Source organism: Rattus norvegicus, chromosome 15, assembly GCF_036323735.1.
Source record: "Rattus norvegicus strain BN/NHsdMcwi chromosome 15, GRCr8, whole genome shotgun sequence".
Taxonomy (NCBI): Eukaryota; Metazoa; Chordata; class Mammalia; order Rodentia; family Muridae; genus Rattus; species Rattus norvegicus.
Window position 1 is genome coordinate 61,674,616 of NC_086033.1, and position 24,637 is coordinate 61,699,252.

Sequence of the window (24,637 nt, forward strand, 5' to 3'; positions counted from 1 at the left end):
GAGGAGGAAACCTCCACTGGGAAAACGTCTCCACAAGTCCTGGCTGTAAAGCATTTTCTTACTTAATGATGGATAGGGGAGGCCCTAGAACATTGTGGGTGGTGCCATCCATCCTTAGATCAGTGGTCCTGGGTTCTACAGAGAAGCAGGATGAACAAGCCACGGTGAGCAATCCAGTAAGCAGCATACCCCACGTTCTCTGCATCAGCTCCTGCCTACAGGTTCCTGCCCTGCTTGAGTTCCTGTCCTGACTTCCTTCAGTGATGAACAATGCTGTAGAAGTGTAAGCAAAACAAACCCTTTCCTCCTCAACTTGCTTTTTTGGTCATGGTGTTCCACTGCAGCAGTAGATACCCTAACTAAGATGGGGGAGGGGAGGAAGGTGTTCTAACTAAGCACCAGAGTGGGGGTTGAAGTGAAACTAGGTGCTTTCGTATGATTTTTTTTTAGGAGAGTTTGGGAAGAGACAAACCCATCAGTGGTAACTTGGTGGCTTGGTGACTTAGCCACTTGGTGTTAAGCTGTTGTTCCCCTTCATTCACTTGGCTATTTCCCCCTGCTCCACACTGGGTGTCCTTAGGATGGCAGAGGCCATCAGATTGCTTTCCCAAAGTCCTCCAGTACTCCTGCTTTGCCAGGGACTGTCCTGGCTAGCACATGCCATCCTGGAATAAAAACGATACTTTTTGTTTCTAGGCATGCTCAAGTCTGGGTGACAAGTTAAAAAACGTAGTGTATCCAAGCCACGTGAGCAGTGCCTGCTTCCCAGAGGACCTGTTTCTGCTGGCTTTAGGTGGGGGCAGGTCAGCCCTCCTCTCCCATAGGACTTGCTTTCTCTGCAAGAGACATTTCTCTGAAGCCTGCAAACCCTAGTGCAGCTCTCCCTCAGCTATGGGATTTGGGGGCGAGTTATTTTATTGGCTTGAATCTCAGTTCCTGCAAGGGTTAAGGGGGGAAATGAACACAGTATTTGGCTCTTGGGCCGTGCATTTTAGCCAATCATATTTTTCCTTCAGAGCAGGAATCTAAACCTGAGAGTCTTGGGGCAGGGGCCCAGGACATTCCCAATTCTGAAGCAATGTGTTCTTTGTGGTTGAAGGGGCTATCACCCACCGTGGGATGTTGCCTTATGCGAACCCTGATTCATTCACTGACGGCTTGTTCCTTGCTCACAGGCCTTTTGTTCTCATCTGTCCTCAGGCTGGGCCTGGACAGACACACCAGGCTGCCCTAGGTCTGTGCGGGAGCCATAGAGGACTGTTCATGTACACAAACATGCTCTCTTTCTCCAGGTTAGCTTCCTGCCAGGCCCCAACAACATGAGCAGGAGTTAACCCTTGGAATCCAATCAGATCTACAAGTTTCTGGGAGTCTTCTTTCATAAAAGTGGGATGGGGCTTAAGATGCTGTACTTCTTAACAAGAACCCAAGTGACACTGCTGCTGCTGGCTCAGGCTTTCTGAAGCTTTGGGGTCTTGGGGAAAAAGTGTGTTTCCTGGAGGCTGAGTCAGGATTTTTCTCAGAGCAGACTGAAGATTCCCTGTGAGCAGCAAGCCCTTGGTGTGGGTTTTCTCCACCCACGGCTCTGTGGTACTCAGAAGTGAGTGGACGCTCGATAAACATTCATCTCTTTCTAGAGTTGAAACCTAACTGAGAGCTATAGATTTCTCCTTTAGTGTAGAGCCTGCCATTGGTCCGTCATACACAGGGTAGCTGTCACCTCACTAGGTGAAATGAAGATTAGGTCAGATGGCAATCGTGTGTGGGTTGTGTGTTTGAGACAGACTCTTGCACTGGATTCGGGCCTAGAACTCACCAAGTAGGGTGAGATGGACTGGCTGATTAACCTGAGACGTATACCAACTTTCATTTCATTTCTTTACTGTTGGGATTACAAGTGCATGCCATCACGCATGCCGTGTGTGTGTGTGTGTGTGTGTGTGTGTGTGTGTTCACTGGGGATCAAAGTCAAGTCATCATGCTTGCCGTTTTGATTGAGTTATCTCCCCAATCCTGATTATATTTTAGACATCTTCCCCACAACCCTTTTTGAACCAGCTAGTGCCCTACTGCCATTTCCTCTTAAATACAGTGGCTCTCAAAGTTCTGGGAATTTGTCAGAATGGCAAGCATCACAGCCCTACTCTAGACATCCTGAGTCAGAACTGGAAGTGAGGCCAACCATCATTGGTAGCAAGCACTTCAGGCAATGCCCATGCATACAGCAGCCCAAGCAAGACCTGCCATCCGAGACGCCCAATACTGACCTGAGGCCAATGTGCAGCTCAGAAAGCCTTGGTACCCAGAAGTCTTTGAGGGGTCTGCTCATTGTTACGGTGGATGACTTTACACCTAGGAGCCTGGGCAGTGATTCCAAGGAGGTTTGAAGGATAGCAACTTCAGGTAAGGAAAAGCAGAGGCAAGGGATCTACCCCCTGGGGATAATTGTTTGGCTTTATGCAAATGTTCTGAGCCATAAAACCAGCCAGTAAGGTACAGGAGATATATGCTTCCCATGCTGAGTGGTCTAAATAGAATATTATCAGTGCTCGGCTTCCAAGCTTCTATCACACAAAGCCTTATCGGCATGAAATACGCCACACCTGCTAAATGAAACGCACATGGGGACATTATGGGAGTTTTCAACAGCATTTTATTTTGCATAATATAGGGTTTTTTTTTCCAGAGTAGGAATGGTATATTAAAAAGTCAGCAGGCACAGAGAGCTTGCCTTAAAATTATTATTACTTCACTCTGGTGCAGCAGACTTTATTTTCTTCTTCCTGCTGCTACTGTGCAGAAACACAGACTATTCTGTCCAGAAGAAACCAGAGATCAGTGAGCCCATTGCTGAAATTTATGGGGGAAGACACTGCTGTCTGGAGGTGTGAGGTGACTTTCTCTGAGCAAAGCCCTGGGGGCTGGTACCAGCCCTCAGCCTATGAGCTGTCTGCTGAGTACCCCCAGCCCCCAGGAATCCTAGACCAGCTGAGGGATCTGGGCAAGTGGCCTCATGCTTTCTCTTATACATCTTAGCGTCAGAGGAATGGGTGTGCGTGTATATTACTTATGCTCGTGCACACATCCTAGCTTAGATGCCCAGATATCTTGCCTCCTTGAATTTACAAGTCACTTCTCAGTGTAGTTCAGTCAGAAATATCTTCTATTTGCAAAAGTCCTAGCAGGGGCTGGGGGCATTGGTCTCCAGGAAGCCAGTATCATCATTCTTGCAGATGAAGTTTTCAATCTCATGTTGGGGGTAGGGAGGGAGCTGTCTGGGCCATTGTCCAGCATACTCTCAGATGGGTGTGGTGCCAGCTTTGATGGTCTTGTCACCCTCTAGAGATCCTTAGTACATTTGAAAGAGGAAGTCTACAATTTCAGTTTGAACTGGGTTCTGCAAATTATGCCTGGACTCTGCTCACATCTTTTTACATCCTTCACTTCACGTTCCTCAAGACTCGGCGTCTCCAAGCAACCTTTAATGATTTCCCTAGTGGGTATCACTCGAGCTTGATTACTCCTTTTCTGAAATGCTTGGGACCCAAAGTGTTTTACATTTTGGAATATCGGCAAAAACATAATGATATATGGATAGGACATAAGTCTAAATGTCATCTATGTTTCATATATTCATCATACATGTAGTCCAGAGATAATTTGATATACTAGTTTTAACAATTTTGTTCAGGGGTTGGGGATTTAGCTCAGTGGTAGAGAGCTTGCCTAGCAAGCGCAAGGCCCTGGGTTCGGTCCCCAGCTCCGAAAAAAAGAAAAAAAAAACAACAACAATTTTGTTCATGAAACAAAGTTTGTGTGAACCGAACCTTAGAAAGTAAAGACTTCACTCTCAGCCGCTCATGGTGATTGGCTATCTGTGGTTGCTTGGGTATTGCCATCACTATTGACTCTGAATTATATATTACCGATAACTACTCATCTTTTCACATTTATTCACAAGTAAATACTTAGTAGTATAAGATACGACTGTAGCTATTTCACCACATAGAAGCTCAAGTAGTTCTTGACTTTTGAATATTTTAAATAGTGCATTTGGAGTAGGAATGTCCAGTTTGTGTTAGAATGCTAATTTTGTAATAGTGGTGATATTAATCCCTGTTGTTCACTTGCTCTCTACCAATGCTATGAAGCAGACTATCTACTTTCTTGGTATAGTTCATTGGTAGAGCTCTACACAGTCTGTGCAAGACAAGTTGTCTAACATCAAACTATATTCTAAACTCTCTTAAAAAGAATAATAACAGTAACAAAACACTAAGACCCTTTTATTTTGAGAAGGCCTTTCTCCCTCAGTTGTCCAGGTTGACCTTGAACTGACTTGCCCAAGCAGGTCTTGAACAATCTGTGTTACTTTGCTGACTATCTGTGGTTAGAGGTCTGTGCCACCAGGCCAGGCTCAAGGTAAATATCATTGCCATCATAATATTTAGCATAGGAGCAGGCTGAGGCTCACATGGATTAATTGGCTCATGGTTACATAGCTAGGCGTGTAACCCCCAGGTCGCCTGCACAGGGCAGACACCCACTGAGCTATGCAATTTCTAGGCGTTGTCTGAACACTGACAATTTCTTCTTGTTTCTTCTTTTTAACTGTAGGGGAGAAATTGTGTCCTTCATTGCAGATATGCCCCTTCTCCAGTTTTACCAGGTACCCTGCCCAGCGCAGGCAAGGCCCTCAATGAATATTTACTCCAGAAAGGGATTTGGTGAAATTCAATGTGTGTTTAGCAGATCAGAACGTCCTGCAAACTATTGAGGCTTTCAGGTTTATGCTTAACTTTCTCTATGAAGGAAGCTGCCCAATATGGAGGGTGAGAGCCGTGTGATGCTTTCTGTTTGACTTCATGAATTATTTATGGAATTAACACTGGAATCATGATTAATTTGTGGAGGTAAAGAAGTTGCCGCATGGCTTGGTGCCCATATTTTCCTGGCAGGGATAAATTACATTCCCAAGGGCTTCAAGGTGAAGTCTTGGGATGTTGGTTTCCAAGGGCAACACATACTTGGACTTTCTTCTTGCTTCTCTTGCTCCCAGTTGAAAAACAAAAAAACCAAGGAAACACAAATTATACCTACACCAATGGCAAAGGCCCTTGTCTCTGAGTAGCAAGCCAATTGGGATCCTTTCAATATTTAGCTAATGTGTGTCTGTTAGGTACCCACTGTGTACTGTGCATTCAAGACCATTCCCCAGTGGTCTTAAATCCAAGGATTCATTTTCTGTCCCTATGAGGAGGCAGAAGTTCTTGGTAGAAGGACTCAGCAATAGAATATAGATCTTTACTGTGTACCAAGTGACCAGTGTCAGAAATGCATGTCCTCAAGAGCCATAGTGGGAACTATTCCTGAAGACAATGTTCATGTACAAGTCTGGTCTAGAGACTGGAAAGGAACAAGTGTTTAAAGGCAAAGACAGGGGCAGGGTGGGGGCAGGGGTGACCCCCCCAAGACCAGGAATTTAAAATACAAAAGGTCAAAAGCAGGACCCAGGAAAATAAAAAGTCTGGTGTTGGGACTGATCCCGAGAGGAAACCCTGAGGTGACCTCTCAGGAAGAAAAGCGTGGAGAGAATCTGGTTTTGCAAAGGGCTTGGTCCTGGTCTTAGAGGCTGACACTGGATGATGGGGTCTGTGCTGTCTGTGTCTGACTTGAGGTTCATTATAAGGGCAGCTCTGTTAGAAACAAGCTCTCTTCTGCTCCAGATCCACAAGGCTCCATGGGCTCCCAGCTCCCTGGTGGCTTCCAGAGGAGCAAGAGGCCTAAATGGCCCAGAGGAAAGCAGGGGAAGCAGGGAGGGGCTGCAGCTGAGCGGACCCTTGATCCAGCTCCATCAGCAAGCTTGCTTTCTGAGACCCGCAGGAGAATGATAATCTCTTTCCCATTTCCTCAAAGCATTTTGAAGAAATCTAACTGCAGCTGGGTTCAGCAGCCTTCGCTTTGGAGCTATAAAACTACAAACGATTTCCAACTACAAATGACCAGTTTACTTCGATGCTGCTGGAATCCCCTCTCTAGTAAACGGTGGAGAGTCAGCAGTGCACAGGCTCCGCCTTGGCAGAGAGCCCTTGATACTGCGAGCCTGTCCCAAGGTGTTATTTATTCTGTCGTTCCTCTGCTGACTTGAGCTGTGCTCTGGGCTGCCTTGCTGTGGTGACCACATTCAGGGCTCTAACCCTGTTTTCCCAGCTTTTACAGTAGAAAAAAAATTATTCTACACTCCATTTATTTCCAAGTAGAAAAGAATCAGGGAGCCCTGCAGGGTGAAGGCAGAGGCGAGGTGTTCCAGATAAGTGTCTCCCCCTCCGTATTACTTATTTATTAAAGCCGCCGAGGCATAACTAAGAGAAAGGAAAGGAACCAAGGAAATAGAAAGTACAATGGCCCCTCAGTTTTTAATGGGAGAGATGGCTGGAAGTGATTCCTAAATTATTAAATAAATCGATTTGATTCTAGGAGCTGGCCTCCAAGGTGTGTTTGTCAGTTTCATTACCATTGTCTTCAAGGGTAGCCAGAGTCACTCATGGAGAAAGGTTTTATTTTTTCCCCCCTCTGTTTTCTGTGAAAGGCGGCAGTTCACAGCCCTCTGCCTAATTAAACACTTCACCATGTCGTGGGAACAGCGTTCTTTTATTTTGGTTTCCATTCTGATCCCATTTTTTTTTCCCTCAGTGACTCACACACACATAACGAGATCTGGTCAAATGTAGGGCAGACACCGTTTGGAGGTTTCCAATCTCATTTCAATTATAGGACCGTTAGCCTTAGACCGGTGCTGTGGTGATTTGTCTACACACAAGAGTCCTGTCATTTACCTGTCTGCCAACCAGAATCCAGTGAGTGTTGTCAGAATAGGTCACACCATCCCCAATGACGAGGATAACCCTGTGATACACTCTTGGGACGCAGTAGGTTTTATTTAGGGGCTTGATGGGGGCTGCAGAGGTATTTGTGCCCTTCCTTCTCTCCATCACCCCTGAAATACTTTGACTACTTCCAGCCCAAGGGTGCACACAGCAAAAAAAGGAACATCTACATTTTTCCCCCTTAATTATCCTCCCGAGGAAAGCAGGCCAAGTACCAGGGTGCAAAAAATTTAAACCATAAATAACAAGCCGAAGGGAAATAAAAGAAATGACACCAGAATAAACCAAGCCATTAACTGAAAGCTCTGTATCCCATCTTCCTCCTCGGGCCTGAAAAACCTACGGGAAGGTAGTTAAGTATTTATTTTCCAAAGAGTGTTCATTACAACCTGCAGCAATTAAAAATGGATGAAGGAAATACTGCCCTGTGATTTCCGGCAGTACTGTCCGGGGAACTGTTTCCACTCCTGCCCTGAGGACATGAGGTGCTGTGAAGGACAAGTCTGGGTCCTTCGGGGATACCACTTCTTCCCAGGATTATGGCTGAAGGCCGGGACAAGAAGACTTGAGCAAAGTCTTGGGCAGAGGAGGGCTGGGCCTTGAATCACTGCATAATTGTTTCTGTCAACTTGGTACACCTGGCTCAAAGAACTCCATTCACACCTGCAAACCTGTCAGCTTTCCAATTATTGGCTTGGCTTTCAATTTTCCAGATGCTCCCCCAGCCTTGGGAGTGCAGAGTAGTTGTGTATGCCTTGGCAATATGAATCCTTGAAGAAGGATGCGAGAGGTAGGCACGGGTAGGGCCTCCTCTATGCGGCTAGGGTCACACACTCAATCTCACTGTGTCCTAGGAGTCATGGGGACTGTATCCCTTCCGCTTTGCCCTGGGAGCTCCTGTTTTGGTAGTTAGGGCTGGACAAAGCCCGCGTCTCAGAGGCAGGGATCCAGAAGCTAGAAATCTAGCCCTTTATCTGCGGTGGGCTACCATTCTGGGTGCAGAAGGGGTTGATGGGTGTGAAAGCATTCTGAAGTCTTGAAAGGGCGCTGCAAGAAAAGCCGGGTGCAGCAAACCGTGCCTAAGAAGAACTCGGGTTTGGAGAATGAACCATGGCAGGCTCCGTGTGTGAGTGTGTATATGCAGGGTTGCAGTGGCTTCCATAAATCCTAGGATACACGCTGAGTTCTTAAAATGGATTGCAGGGGTGGGGTTTGAAAACGGGATGAGGACGCTGTTGTGAGGTACAGGGGAGGAGGCATCCATGGTAACAACATTTATCCTCGGACCTCGTTTATGCAAAACTAATATTTCTCGGTATATTAAGGTTGAACAGTTTCACTCTGCACTCTGCTCATCTTTCCACCAGAAGTGCCTCTTCTGCAAAATCCCCCTGGTGTCAGGTACCAAGCGCTCAGTTTTATGTGGGGCCTTTTTTTTTTTTTTTTTGTGGGAGAGGCAGAGAAAGTAGCACAGCCTTTGCCTCACGGAAGTACCTTTATTAACTGATTTTCTTAACCCTATTCACCCCTGATCAAATGGCCAGAGGTGGGGAAAAGTCTCAGGAGGCCTGGTCTCTCTACACTGGATGTGGTGCCCTTTGAGTAGAAAGACTTACAAGAAAGAGATCTCAAGAGAACTGCACTGAGAGTTTCTGGACATCCAGGCATATATATGGCAGCCGGGCTCTGTGGGTCTCTCATTATCTCTTTAGGGAGTCACTGACCTGCCATCTGAAGATGGAAATGTCAGGGTAGAGGTGTTCCCTCGAAATAAAAAAGGGCTTTCTAATCATTCAGGCTCCCACATGGCTGGCTGGTTGCTTCCCAGTTCAGAGCTTGGCAGAGGGGGCCTAGGACATGTCCCGCTGTCTCATGGGGCTCTCAAAACATGGCTGGTGCAGCTGAAGAACTGATGTTTTAAAAACCTTAACGAAAATTAAAACTTAAAACGGTGAGGCAGCGAAGAATATTTTCCTTGTTCCACGTGCCTTGTTGGTTTCGTAAGACTTCATTGAGTTTTATCCGTTGAAAATGTAGCAGCCAAACCGAGAGGTGAGTAAAAGACGAGATTTCAGAGTTAGGATGGAGAATGGGATAAAACGACTTGGCAATAATTTTATATTGATTATACATTGACATCTCACAACCATTGAATTGGAGTAGATATTTTTTTAGATCAATTTCACGTTTAAAAAGAATGTGGCTACTGGCAAAAGGTGGTTCCATATGGCGTTTGCATTGACACATGCGCTCTTGGGCACTTTGCCTTCAGTCGTTGCCAATACTGGCAGCCTGTGGCTCTGTAGTAGCCTGCCAGCCTCTCGTGTGGACTCTTGCTTCTCTTCAGATCAAAAGATCTAAAACCCATAAACACTTGTGGCTTCCACATTGGCCAAGACTTGATGGTAGTGGTGGGAATCCCAGCGAGAGCCCCGACTTCAGGGAAGAAACCGGGACGTTCACGCCCGGTATTCTTGAGAACTTCGGGTGAAATTGATTGCAGAAGGGCTTAGTCTGCCCATTGACAAAGTGTGTGCTTTGAAAGGCTGGGTCTTCTTTTCAAGATCAGAATATATAACCTGACATCTGCTCGCTGCCTTTCTTAAGCACTTAAAGTTGAGTAAAAATCTTTTATCGTTCTGTGTCATTAAAACACAGCCCGAGAAAGGCCTGGAAACTCAGTGGTAGGCTCTAAATTAAGCAATAAGATATGCACTTTTAGTTTCCCTAATTACCTACCATTGAAAGTAGGTTGGAGCTAGAATAAACATTCTGCCTTGAAATAAGAATTAGTATCAGCCAGTGCTGCTGGGGAAAACCCCATTAAACAATTGAATTTTAGAATATTTTGCTTTGTCAAAAAACCCAAAGGCATTCTTCCCCTTGGAATTGAATCTTCATTTAGAAGGGGTGTTTTTTTTTTAATTGCTTGTTCCATGTGTTTTACAAAGTGCCTTTATCGAGCTATTATGACATTTTGTTCATTATGTATTGAACCCTGTCACATCCTATGAAGGCAGTAAGCACCAGGCCTATGGCTCCTTGAGAGGCTGAGTGTAAACAGGGCCATGCGTCCGCAGGGAAGAGCTGTGTTCATTCTGAAGTATCTTGTTGGGAGGGCTGGAAAAAAAAAGCCTTGCTTTGTCAGTTCACTAGGAACTGGTTAGAAATGGAGATGAACTGAGGAGAGCTGGTGCCACAGTGGGATTAGGGCCAGGTATCCTTCAGATTCCTAACCTAGACTTCTGCCTAGCCTTGCCAGAGGTACGTACATGGCCTGTCCTTTAAGTAAGAGAGAATGCATTAGCTTTTCTTATCATAGTGACCAAACGCCAGAGAGAGAGAGAGAGAGACAGAGAGACAGAGAGAGAGAGACAGAGAGAGAGAGACAGAGAGAGAGAGACAGAGACAGAAAGACAGAGAGACAGAGAGACAGAGACTACTATTTATTTTAGCTCATGGTTTCAGAGAGCTCCTTGGCCTCATGCTTTTGGGACTGATCATCATACTGATGGAGACACATGGTAGAACAGGAAGCAGACAAGAGAGAGGCAACCTGGGGCAAGATATAGCTTCCAATGCCATATACTCACTGACCTATTTCTCCCAGTGAGGCTCTACCACACAATGTTTCTGGAGCATCTGAAAACGTCGCTTTATGCTAGGGATAATGTGCCCAACACAGGAGCCTGTGGAGAAACATTTCACATCCAAACACAGCTCAGGATGGTCTCCATTTAGAGAAGGCTGAGGCAAAGGTGATCTCATCACAGAGGCTCTGGGTACCACAGTATGGATTCATTACTACTTCGCAACTCCAAAAAATTATCCAGAAGAGGTCATGTCCTATCTTCCAGAAGCCAAACATGAATCGATCAGGAGAGAAAAGAATCCCAAAGAGTGGAGATCGAGTCATTTCTTTCTCCAGCTCGGAGAAGAGAGAGAACAAGAACTATGACTCAATCCTGCTAATCAGCCCAACCCCAGAGCTTATTGTGGGAAACTGGATCGGAAAGGTGTTGATGTTAGGGCTGAAGGGAGACAGTTTAACTATCACCTTTTATAGTGAAAGTTTGAGAAGACAATTTAAGTATCACCCTTTAAAATGAAAATGCTAAACAGTTTAGCCTAGGTTGTTACCAGGTTCGCAAGTGACATGTCTTTTTAAAGAGGAAAGAAAAACTCCATTGTGAATACCTGGTCACAGGATACAAAACAATGTACCCCGTGCTACGACCTTGTTCTGGACAGGGAGACTCTCAAAGAGTGAGTTTCAGAACCTCTTACCACTTTCCCCAGAGGAGCCCCTAGGGCTCTGTCACATAATAACTGTAAAGAAGCAGTGATCTATGGAAGTCCCTAAACTCATCCTCTGCTTTAAGCTGTAAGGGTCGTACAATACAAGAAGCTGTGAGAAGTAAAGGTTTCCTATTTTAGTTCTTTGCTGATCTAGGAGAAGTAACTACTACGTGTCAAATGCTTTACAGGGCTCACCTTCTAATTTCCACATTAATACATACGGTACGTCTTCCATTCTGGAAGTGGGGACATGGAGATTAAATAGCATGCCTGCGCTAAAGGCCATTGAGCAGAGGAGATAGGATTTGTTGCTAGGTCTTCCTGACTTCAAAACTGCACTCTTTTCTCAGTACAGTATGTCGCTCTTCCGAAGTTCTTTTTGGTATCTAATCAGTATCTTTCTAGCTATAATTTAAGCTCATTATCTCAGCGCCTGGAAGAAATGGAGTATTTCTTCTTAATATTCCATTCAGACTTCTTTTATGTGTTTGAAGATGGCTACCTCAGCCTTCTACTTTTTTAAAAAATCAGCTGCAGAAGAACTGAAAGACAGCAGTGCTCCTCTCCCTGAAGCAGCTTTAGGTGGGCCTCATTGGCACGTCTTGTGTATCTATAACTCCTACTTACAGCAAACCAGCTGTGTTCTTCTTTCATTCCTCCATCTCTCCAGAGGATGTGGTGGAGTATAGATTATGCGTCAAGCACTAGGCTGGAGGCTAGGCAGCCAAAGAATAATGCATTGAAGAGCATAAAACAGTCAGATAGCTGTGTCTGAACAGGATGGGAGCTACGTCACAGGACTGGGCCTTGCATGGTGAGTAAAAGCATGACCAGCAGATGTGGGACTGTTGGGTGGAAAGACAGGCAAAGTTTGGGAGATGGTCCTACCCTGTGGGAAGAAGGAGAGGTAATTCTGTTTGACAGGAGTGTACAGGATGCACATAGAAGAAAGGCAGAGGACCATTCAGAACAAAGGTCAGATAATGGACACTTTGTATATCAAACTCATGAGTTTGTACTTTAATTTTTTTTAAAGATTTATTTTCATTTATTTTCTGTATATAAGTACATTGTAGCTGTCTTCAGACACACCAGAAGAGGGCATCGGATCCCATAACAGATGGTGTGAGCCACCATGTGGTTGCTAGGAATTGAACTCAGGACCTCTGGAAGAGCAGTCAGTGCTCTTAACCACTGAGCCATCTCTCCAGCCCCATACTTTTAAATTTGTAACCAAAGAAAGATAAAAATATGAAGAAAACTTTTATAGGCAACTATGCCTATCATCTTATTACCAAGAATTAAAAACTGTTAGCAGTTCCCATGTTCTTTTCTTACCATTTACAAAGAGATCAAACAACATAGACATATTTAAGGCCCCTTAGCCAGTGTGTCTAACCTAATTTCTTTCTTTATGGCCCTTCCCTGAGGCAATTATTGCTCATTAAATATTTAATCTTTCAGACCATTTAAAGCATGTTTCATACAAAAAAGCATTAATTTCGATTCTTGCTTTTTTTCCCCTTCAACTTTGTTTCAAGCTCCATTCGTGCTGATAGATCAGCTCATTCATTTTGACTGTTGCATAAAATCCCATTTTATGATGTGACATTTTATTTATCTGTTCCTTTATTGATGGGGAGGTAGGTTATTTCTGGTTTTATGCCATCAAAAATGATGCTGACATCAGGAGCCCTACTCTTAGTTCTCTAGGGCAGCAATATCCACTTTCCTTGATGACAAAGGAGTTGTGTATGAGAGTCAGGGTTTTCATCAAGGAAAAACACAATGGAATAACAAGGAAAAAACTCCCGCAACAGAACAACAAGAAAAAAAAAACAAACAAACAGATTTCTCAGGCTTTACCCCTGAAGATTCTTACTCAGAAGGCCAGGTGATTCATGGGAAGGGTTGTTTTTATTTTATTTTATTTTATTTTTAATAACAGTTGCCCTGGTGACTCTCTCTATTCTCAGGTTCTGGTTTAGCACATCCTTCAGGATACCCTCAAATCTAGCTCACCCAGGGAGGAGATCTCATCTAAGTACTGTAATGTAAGAAGAGAGTCCATTCCTTCCCAGGGCTTTCTTTTTATCATGGAGAAAAACTTACTTAAAGAGTAAACCACTTGAAACCAAGGCCATTGGAGAGTTAGAGCCGGGTTCCATTGATGATCTCCTGACTTCTGAGCCATGGTTCCTTCTATTCAAATGGCACTTATAAACCACCAGACAATCTTCGGTTTCCACAAATAAAGCTAACTCCTCCATTCTCTAAGAAGTAGTTGCTAGGAAATCAGCCCACTATGGTGGACAGATAATAACCCTGATGTCATTCTTTACTAAGGAAGAGGTTCAGCAGAGTCGACCAAAATGCTTGAGACTATTCAACACCTACCCTGGTACACATAGCTTTCTCTCTAGTCTTTGTTAGCAGACCACGCATCTGTCTCTCGAGACTCTGTGGCTAATGGATTCTTTTTTTTAATGCTGGTAGCTCCCCAGTCACAAAAGTTTTGAGGGTGCCAAGGACTTCGAAGCCTGGCTCTGACCTGCAAAAGAGACGGACTATTTTTAAAGCATCAAGAAAGAAGATATTGCATTCGGGTGAAAATCTTTTTGAGGAGTTATGACAGCCCCTTGGAAGGAAATTTCTTTGAGTTGAATGTATTGATACAGGTTCAGTATCCAGGCCTAGTTCTGCTTTTTCAGAGAGCAGAAGCCCTTTCTGGATTGCTGTCTCTACATGGTTAGTCACCTACACCACTTGCCTCCCAGACAAAGTAATTGCGTAGATACGGGCAAGGATCTTTTAAGTCACTTGGCGTGGGAAGAATGGGGTTTGAGTCCTAGCTCTGCTGTATTCCTGCTGTGTGATCCCTGTGTTTCCTACTGTGTCAGCTCACTTCCCAAGCTCTAAATGGGCAATGCTAGGACCAGCTCCTCAAAAGGCACTGTGTGGGCTTCCTCCTGTTCTCTGCTATGGGGCAGGCACAGTGCTGGAAATTGGGAATGTGAAGTAAGATAGGGTCTCCACTCTCCTGGTGCTCACGGTGTACTGAGAGAGACTACCAACCAGCCACATCTGTGTCACTCCAAATGAGTGGCTGCCTTAGGACCTTAGAGTTCATACAGTTTTATGAGAGAACACAGAATTCACCCTTGTGGTCAGGGATGCCTGACACGGTAGACAGAACTGAACTCAAACTCTGTGCTGGTTTAGCCTGTATAATTATACACACATTTAATACTTTCCCACCTTAACTGTTTATCACACATGCGGCCATGTGCTTGCAGTTTGATACACATCAGCAAGACTCATAATTTTTCCTTGTTATGGATGTTCATGAGCTCAGCATGTGAAGTTCTCATTATTGATCAAGAATGTGCCTGTTTCCAATGAAGCATTATATGACTCTCCCCTCCCCCGCTCGAGTTGCCAGTATCTTGGTTTTGGTGGCTTTTCCTAACTCAAATGAGGGTTTCTTGAAGAGCAGCAATGCAATGAGTCAGCAGTCGACCTGATAATTGGACGGCAGCTAAAAGACTAAAGAGTAGGCAGCGCATAAGCTGTAGATACATGGGTTGAGGGTATGACTCAACTTACCATCTAGAACAGCGTGCAATGTTAAACTCATAAACTGCTTATTGCTGACATTTTCCATTTAGTATTTTGGACTCTGGGGAAGTGAAACCACAGAGAGAGAGAGAGAGAGAGAGAGAGAGAGAGAGAGAGAGAGAGAGAGAGAGACTGCAGAGGAAGGGGACTAATGTGTCACTGAAGGATCTGACCCATCTGAAAAAGCAGAGGGAAGATGGAGAGAAAAATATTTTAGGGAAAGGTCCCCCAAAGCAAAAATAATTGAGCATAGGTCAAGAAGACCTCACAGTTGAGAGTGGGATTAGCATATTCTTATCCCTTTAGGAAGAACAGCGTGTGCAATGTCCCTGGGGTGGGAGTGTGTGCAGAACAATTCAGTCCGGGGAAAACTCTGATGTGCCTGAAGTTAGAGTGCTAGAAGAGTGGATGATGGGGCAGGAGGAATCTGGAAAAGCAGGCGAGAGCCAGATGGGGCAGGGACTTGCAGGTACAACGGGGCTGTGGATGTGTATACTGATAGCAAAGGGAGGCAGCATTGAAAGTTTGTATGCAATGTTGTGAGCTCACACATGTGTACGTGCTTTGTCTGGATGCAGCTGGATCAAAGAGTGACCATGGTCAGAGCTGAACCACAGATGAAGGAAGAGCTTGCAATTTGTTGGCCTAGGTCGACAGCCTGTAAGGTACTGGGACTGGGAGGTGAGACGTGAGGACAGGGACCATTTGGTTTCTGGTTCGGGGGACAGGCTTCACAGTGGTGACAGTGACCTTGTTCATTTTCTGAGACAGAATCAGGGAGGAAAGGGCAGTTTTTAGAGAAGGTCATGAGTTGAGTTTCAAATGTGTTGAATTTAAGTCTCTTAGTTTTCTTTAGTTTTTATTATGTAAATTTAAATGGGAGGGGGGAGTGGAGGTGGGTGGGATAATCCCTCCCCTCTACCTGTCTCCTCTGACAGGGCTTCTTCTCCAGTACCACAAACAGAAATAAATATAGAAAGAAAGAAAGAAAGAAAGAAAGAAAGAAAGAAAGAAAGAAAGAGAGAAAGAAAGAAAGAAAGAAAGAAAGGAAAAGAAAAAAGTTTTGCTTAAGTGTTGATTCAACAGATAAAAATATAAGTCTAAAACTTATGGGACCTGAGCAGGAGACACGAATCTGTAAGCCAGGTAATGCAGACTGAAGTTACAAGCATGGATGAGATTCCTTGAGAAATGAACAGTTCAGAAGAAGGCTGAGACAGCATTGCTTATGAAAGTCAGGAAATAAGAGTATTTCATAGAGGGTTCAATGCTTTAGAGAAGTAAGGCAGGTGTGTCTGTTGGGAGTAATGATAGCAGTGGTTATTACTGGAAACCTCTACAACATCCATGTGAACATAAGTCATCACTTGTATTTTCTGTATAAGAACTCCGAGGATGGGGCTGGAGAGATGTTTCAGTGGTTAAGAACACTGGCTGCTCTTCCAGAGGTCCTGAGTTCAATTCTCAGCAACTGCATGGTGGCTCACAACCATTTGTAATGGGATCTGATGCCCTCTTCTGGTGTGTCTCAGGACAGTGACAGCGTATTCATATACATAAAATAAATAAATCTTAAATAAAAAGGAACTCCGAGGCACCTGCAGCCTGTGTAAACTTGTCCCAGGTGTAATTTGAGAAGAGAGACTATGGCTCTAAATCTTGTATTATCAACCACTGCTGTATACTGATCCCTTAAAGCTATCTGAAAGCCATCGCTAACTTTCCTAAAAGTTGCTTAGGTAGCATGCATTGGGAAAAAACTAGTTTGAAATTTCTCCAGGCCTTTCATTTTCTGCCTTCTGCTGCAGATTTCCTTGCTGTGACCTTGAGGTCTGTGTTACTTTATTGCTGTGATAAAGCACCAGGACCAAAGCAACTTACAGAAGTAAATGTTTATGTTGGCTCATGGTTCCAGAGGGATAAGATTCTCTCATGGTAAAGAAGCAATGGTCATGGATCCTAGAGCAGCAGGCCGAGTGGTCACATGCTGAACCACAAGCATGAAGCAGAGAGAATTAGAAATGGAGTAAATCTTTAAAGGCTCAAAGCCTAGGCCTCTAACAAGTTATTATGAAAGGTGTTCAGTACCAAGTCTTCAAAGTCTCTACAGGGCAACGACTGAGAACTCAAATGTCTAAGACTATGGGGAACATCTCATTCAAATCATCATAAGGCCCTTATAGCTTTTCTAAATCATATGTGATTGGTCATTCTACTTTCTATCATGTTGGGAAGTATTTTGCTGTTTCTTGAGTCACACTAACTCATAGGGGGAACTTGGGAGGTGGGTTTGAGTAAACCTATAGATGTAGTGAGGATCTATAGTTCAAATGTTTCATTTTTTAGTTTGTGCTCTGGCATAAATATGAATAGTCTGTCCACTTACTCAAGTTTCTCAGTCTCGATGGTTAATAGCATGGTCTCTTGTGGTGGTAATCTATGTGTCAACTTGGCTAGGGTAGAGTGCCCAGTTACTCAGTAAAACATTGATCCAGGGGGTGTTGGGAGAGTATTTTTGTAGAGGTCTATAAACAGTGAACTATAAGTGAGAAAATTTGGCTGGCTTGATTTGATTAGATAAAAGATGTTAAGAAGCAGAACTCAGGTTTCAAAGAAGAAGCAATTCAGCCTGTGGACAAAAAGGGCTAACCCATGCCCAGATTATCCTCATCTATTCTTTGGGGGAGGGGGAATCTGCCCTGTGGGGATGATGAAGCCTTGGTGCTCAGATGGTTGGAGGCTGAACACCTTGCTTTCACAGTAACTTAAGAGAATTGTCTTATCTAGATGTCCATAACACTCTACACAGGAATGCTGTGGGTTCTGAAGATGGGGCATGACAAGAAGAGAGAGTGGTAGGGAAGTTAGGAGAGCTGGCAGAAGAATGTTGATCTGAAGGGTTGAGATGAATTGAATAGAGGAAATACTGCAAGGGTGTGCACCAGATGGAGGTCCTGATGAGGATGAAAATGATCCCACGGGGATCCATGAACAGGGAGGTCAGAAGCTTGTCAACCTGGAGCGTGGAATTGGAGCGACGGATTTTGATGGGATACAGGTTCCATTGACAACAATGTCTATATGCAGCCCTAGATATGGATGGTAGGGCAAAGGGACTTAGTAAAGGACTTGTAAATATCTATACAGACAGATATGGAGCAGAAGATAAATCCAAGGTTATAACACCATGAAAGGATGGTCAGAGATGTTCTTTCAAAACTCAGTGGAGATTTTGTGACTTGGAGCCTACATGACTTCTACTTACCAGGAGAAAGACAAAGCAGAATTCTCCCCATCTCATTTCCAGTGCTGGGAAGTATGTGCAGGAATGTGGGCTTCACCTATTCCATGTCTATGTCTATAATATATATCTTGATATGTATATTTATATAAACGTGTATATAAACATATACATATAATACATATATGCACATATGTGTGTATATACATATATGTGTATATCTATCTGTATATACATGTATTCATGGTGTGTGTGTGTGTGTGTGTGTGTGTGTGTGTGTGTAGGGGACTTATCCAAAACAGTGGATGAAACCAAGAATCAGAAAACAGAAATTGGGCTGGGGATTTAGCTCAGTGGTAGAGCGCTTACCTAGGAAGCGCAAGGCCCTGGGTTCGGTCCCCAGCTCCGAAAAAAAAGAACCAAAAAAAAAAAAAAAGAAAACAGAAATCATCATCATCAGTTTTTTGTTTTTTGTTTTTTTGATTTCTGGTTAGCTTGACATCATTCAACATTTATTTATAACGTCAAAGTGAGTTAAGAGTCTGAACCATAAAAATCCAACCTATAGCCTATAGCCACTGCTGGAATGATACTGCTATGTATGATGTCTGCCTTTTCAATTACACAAATTTAATAATGTCCTTAGAATTGATCCTCTATTGGCCATGGGATGATAGGAGCTGTGTGATGTCATGGAGATATCAAGGACAAGTATGGACGTGGTCAATTGAAATTCAAAGAATTTGAAATACATTAAGGCTCTTCAGGGGAAATAGGTTTGCCCACCCTATTGTACTAAAAAAGGCTCTTACTTGTAAGACAAAGTTACATATTCTTTGTGCCCCTTTCTCCCTTTCTCCTCTGTCTGCTCCTGTAAACTTCATATATTTAACTAGAATACCAGTGTCCATTTAGACTACTAGTCCCTGCCAGGACTCCTCTGAGGGATGATTAGGTGGTGTTCTTCATGAGTGCATCACAGAGAGTCTAAACATAGTTGTAAAAGCACTTGCTTCACGGCAATTTAACACATTAAGGACAAAGGAACGAGGTGTGATGAAGGCCAGACTGAAATGAGCTCACATGGCAAGTGGGCAGCAGAGACCAGCTATGAAGTTGCAGGTGTCACTTAGTAATTATGATGTTTAAAACTTTTACTACAGCCCAGAGCCTTGCATAGCTTATTTTAAGTATTCCTTATAGCCATCTTATTCTTCCCATTTCATCAGCACCATTCCAACTTGTGTATACAGGACAAGATGCTGATAGGAAGGTCACACTTCCCCCAGAGGTAGACAATTGGCAGGTGATAGGGTTGGCACTCAAGGTGCTTGGTTCCTCCGCTGGCATGGTAAGCTCCCATCCTGCTCTACGCTGCTCTATGCTTCTTCCTTGTTCTATTTTTCTGCCAATCCACGGCAATTCACCTCTGCCAGACGCTGTGTTGGGATGAGAGTTATAACATTCTACAAGGTGCCAGAAAAACTGATGAAACTGATGGACCATGAAGACTGGAAGGATTTCCAGGTTGTTCTAACCCAGCTGCACCCTACTGCTGCATGTGAGAACCTTCTGTTCACTGTCGAGCTGGGTGGTAGTCTCATACAGCTATTCTGTTGGGGCCTGGTGGTAGGATTAATAAACTAAGGTTTGTTTAGGTGGTTGATTCTTGTGAATAATCCCCGATGCCTGTCATTTTAGAGAGATTCTTTGGAACCAAACCACGAGGGAGGAGAAAACCCAGTGCTGTTTTTCTCTCCACATGCTAGACTCTGGAAAACAATAGTGTCTAAAAATTACATCCTATGTGGTGGATAGAGGCTGATGACTATTATACTTAGCTGACAGAATACAAACAGAAAGAAGGCAAGTACTACAGCTGTCTGCTGATCGAAGAGGAGCAAGCAGTTATATTTTAAGAGGGATGACCTAGATTTTTATTATGCCCTAGTCATTAGTAAAGACTTTCACGGTCCCAGTCAAGAGCCAGCTGCCCCATAACAAGAGAAGTGGGTAAGCCATGGTGACTTGGGCCAGTTATCAAGGGTGATATGTAGTGCATGAAACACATGAAATCTGTCAAGGAAATCTGGGTTGGGGATGTGGTGTTGCAGTTAGTTTCCTATGTGGAGTTTCAGTTCTAGTAAGTGCCTTTCCAGAGAGTCTATCTAGAGGCATGAGGCTTTCTGTCTCTGTCTCTGTCTCTGTCTCTCTCCCCCCCTCCTCCCTCTCTCTGTTTCATCTCTTTCTGTGTCTCCTTTCTCTCTCACTCCCTTCCTCCCTCCCTCCCTTCCTCCCCGCCCCTCTCTTCATACTTGAGAGTCGAACTAAGACCCTTGCAAATACTAGGCCAGCACTCTACCTTTGAACTCATTCCATAGCCTCAAGACTTTGTATTTCTGGTGGGTACACTGACTTTCCCCCAGGTTAAGCCAGGCTGGAGGAAAGTCACTCCTGCTGGCTGAGAAGATGCTTCACAGGTTTGTGCTGAACTGCAAGGGCCGAGTTCTACTATGATGATTAACAAAGTCTCATGATCACAGCTCTCCAGCAATGCTACTCAGAAAGACATATTGCAGAAGGATCTTAAAAGTGGAATTACCATATGGCTTCGTAACCCTCCAGACAGACAGACAGACACATATACACACTCACAAGAAATAGCCTCACAATTTCAACATTTCAGAAAACTGAATTAGCAAGTTCTTCGTGTTTTTATGTCATTATAGTCTCAGATCAATTATAGTTTAGAGTTTTCTGGTATGTTTTTGTGGTGTTTTCCCCTCAATTATAAATTTTCTCTATTTGTTTACTTTCTAGGATGGAACATGTCTCTATTTTGTTTCCATGAACTTTTCTTCCCTCAAAAGTCCTCCAGAGTTTTGGAAACTATCTTGTCTCCTATCATTTCTGATCCTCAAATCAATTAAATGTATTATAAAATGTGATTTACTTGTTACCTTTGTGATATGAGAGAAATGAATCTTAAGTATCACCAAGAAATTCTTGACTACTCTCTTGTAATATTTAATTAAGTTTCCCACACCTCTGCCAAAGCTTCATATTTATAAAAACAATGTTTCTTCACTGTGAGTGACATTTTATCTGGTGAGGGATATCTGTCTAGTCCAGAGATAATTTTAGTTGTCATTATGGCTAGTGGACATTGCCACCAACATCTACTGGGTACAACTCAGAGAGGCTGCTAGACAACTATAATGCACAGGATGACACTCACTGAGGGAAGTGATTATCCAGCTCCAATGTCAATGATACTGAGGATGAGTTATTGACAATGTATGTACAGTAATGTATAGCAATTTACACAGCCTACAATCACAGGATGGTACTGAGGGAATTAATTATCTAGTTCCAAATGTCAATGACACTGTGTGCTGAGTTACTCTTTATTTGAGTACTAGTAAACTGGTGACATCCATAGTTCCACAAGCAGATGTCTATTTTACTTCTGGAGTCTCTGTTCCCTTCTGTGGGCAGGATTATTTCCCAGCTTCCTGGTATTGTGATGGGTATCTTATAAATCAAGTTTGTCTTGCTTAAAAGGCTTATCCTCATTTGAAGAGGGTTGAGTAAGGGATATCTAACACAAGGATGTTGGAAAAAGTCATATGAAAACCTATATTTTATAAACTTCATATTTATAAATTGAATTATATTATTCATCCCAGAAGCCACATATTGCCAAATAAAAACCCAAGCATGGTATATCTCCCCTTGAGTTATTGGCCTAAAGTACCCTAAAAGCCTGCTTCTGCCCCAATGTGCTATTGCCTTGGTTGCTTACTAGAACTTGATGGTAAGACTCCATTGTTGAAGATAACACACATATTAGTCACACAGGATAAGCAGAATGAGGTTGGCTGTGAGCAGGCAGCTCCTTCCTCCTGGGTAGCTTTCTTAGTATTGGAAGGTGCTGTGCAGCCTACTGGGGATGGGGAGTCATCAATAATTTTATGCAACAGTGAATCCTGTGAACTTCAATAATGGCTGACATGGCAAGATGCCCATGCCCATGGGTGTAATTGTGGCATTAATATTATGGGCGTAACCAACAGTTTTCTGACTGGATTTAAGACTCACCCACAGAAGGTAACACTTACTTGGCACTGCAAATCTGATCAAGAACCCTTGGTTAAAGAGCTCACAGGCCCAGGGGATAACGTTAAATCATCCTGCTTAAATGTGTATCATATCAAACTGCTCTCTAATTTGTGTGTCTTCTGAAGTTAGTTCTGCTCTCAGACCTCATCAAAGAAGTTCCTCTGTGCAGTGGACAGTGGTTAACTCAGACAAGGACAACTGCTGAAAGTATAGACTGTCTGTGGAGTGCTCAGACACAGATGGGACCCCCACTCCATATAGTTTAAGTACCACCGCTGAAGAGGAGGTAGAGGAATTGTAAGATTAGGTGTTGGGGCTGATTGTAGTGAGAAAGTGTCTGGATATGACAGGACCTCTGCCTTGTGAGCTCACAGCAGCTGTGGCTGACTGAAAGATAACTGCACAGAAAGCTGCTTAACATTCTAGCCTTGGTGGTGGGGGGAGAGAGACAGAGAGAGAGAGAGAGAGAGAGAGAGAGAGAGAGAGAGAGAGAGAGAGAGAGAGAGGGAGGATGGAGGGGGAGGGGGAGAGGGGGAGAGAGGGAGAGAAGGAGGGAGGGGGAGAGAGGGAGAGAGGGAGAGAAGGAGAGCAGGAGAGCGGGAGAGGGAGAGAGGTTCCTGAGCCTCTGAGGAGCTACAGACAGCTGTTATCTTCTGGGAGAGGGAGAGTTAGTCCTCACCACCCCTATTCTTTATGGGCGTGGCTTCTGGTAGACTGGCCACCCTTCAGCAGATGTCCCCATATGCAAGAGTGTGTGAGGGGCACAAATTGAAGTTGGTGGGTTATTATGGGGGGAGGGAAAGAGAGGGGACACCAAATTTATGGAGGGTAAGCGTCTGGGAAGAATTAAGAGGAGGGGTTGAGGGTGAACATGACCAAAACGCACTGCATGAAATTCTGAAAGAATTAATTAAAACAATTTAAAAGCTTACTCTGGGTTAGCACAGACAATTGCCAGGCACCATCTGACTCTTCCAGGGGTAGAAACCATCCTCAGCCCAGGTGCCCGCTTTCCTACAAACAGCGCTGGCTGTTTGTGCTTCCAGGTGCTAAAGTATAGAGGAATGAGCCCCCGAGGCAATGAGAACACAGTGGAGAAAACATGACACCGCAGAAAGGCGGTTTTCCATTTGGTGAGGCAGTCTGGGCTATACCCAGCTAGCTCTGCAGCTTGGCCCACACTCCTTATTCATGTTCTCTGTGTAAAATTTCTCCCAGGTACTCACTGCTGTCTTGCGTGCAGTTTTTCTTATTTTCTGAGTTGACTTCAGTCTCCCATAAGGGCAGGTTTTCAGTGTGTTTTGTTTACTGCTGTTTTTTCAGCATTCAGAATGGTGCATGGTCCATCAGAAGGCATTTTTTTTGCCAGTTTAAAAAAGAAAAAAAAAACCTGAATGGGCAGTTTACAAGCACACACACAGTTGTTTTTCTAGAGCTTCACCATACCTACTCACTCCCAGGGGAGAAGAACCCAGAGAGGAGAGGGAGCCCCGGGCAACAGCAGTCTGCCCTCCGTGGCAGATGGCAGAGACCTCAGAGGGAGGCACAGATGGGAACAGGTGGTCAGTCTTGCGCAGTCGTTATTAGGTGTCGTGTCACTCTGGGGGTGCTGTGCGCAGTGTCTAGGGGTTGTGCTGAAATGTCCTTGTATGGCCTCTTGGAGGCTATTGGACTTTTTTTGTAGCCACATCCAAACTGTGGCAAACTTGTTGGCCAGATGTCTTATTGCCAGCCCTTGGGCCACTTACATACCCTCAAACCAGAATCAGTAGCCTCATTGTATGGAGGAAACATTTGAGGGTCCACAGTCATGTTTGATATGCTGTTCCTAAATGTGTGGGTTCTGAACTCCCTGAAAACAAGAGCTCTAACAATTGAGCACATGTACTCACATCTTTATTCAAGCGTCACCCCACCAAGTGGATAGGGGCGAGTGGTGAGGACAGGGTGGGAAGAGGTGATCTGGAATTCTTTAAGTGTACAGCGACAGCCCTGCTGTAGGCCTCTACAGCTCGCAGTTGGCAGCTTTGGGGAGCAGCGTCATGTCTCCTGTCACTCAAGGCAGGTGAGCCAAAGCCACGTCTCACTGGCTGCCTCTGCAGCTGTAGCTGAGATCAGGTGGCCCCGACTGCCTCGCTTTGGCAGCTCTGGTTCTTGAAAGGCTGGTGACAGGGGCAATCATCTGTACTTGGCATAGCAAACCCAAACACACTCCGAAAGGCACAGCTGGGCCAAGCTCAGCAACTTTATTCATTAGGCAGTTAATCTCAAGGCTGTCAGCCTAGGCCACAAGGGCAGGCTCAGGCGGGAAGCCGTGTTTGCAACAATTCAATCCCATGCCACACATACTCCCGAGCCTGTGCTGTGTGTCAGAAAGCTTGAGTGGAAGCTGCTCCAGGAGCCACCATAGAGAAAATGAATGGCAGCTTAAGTTCAAAGTTGGATTCCAGACTATTCATTTGGGCAGTGG

At 44.3% G+C, this 24,637-nt stretch overlaps 1 long non-coding RNA gene across 8 annotated transcripts in view; it reads left to right on the forward strand.

The window, feature by feature from the left end:
• Positions 1 to 20,993, forward strand: part of LOC108352947 (uncharacterized) — a 36,973-nt gene extending 15,980 nt beyond the window's left edge. For 4 of the 8 annotated variants that reach the window (XR_005494135.2, XR_005494133.2, XR_010057967.1 and 1 more), the window contains one exon: positions 209 to 312. This is a non-coding gene — a long non-coding RNA (uncharacterized LOC108352947). The other 4 variants (XR_010057968.1, XR_010057971.1, XR_005494136.2 and 1 more) reach the window with 3 other exon arrangements.
• Positions 20,994 to 24,637: the final 3,644 nt, after the last annotated feature.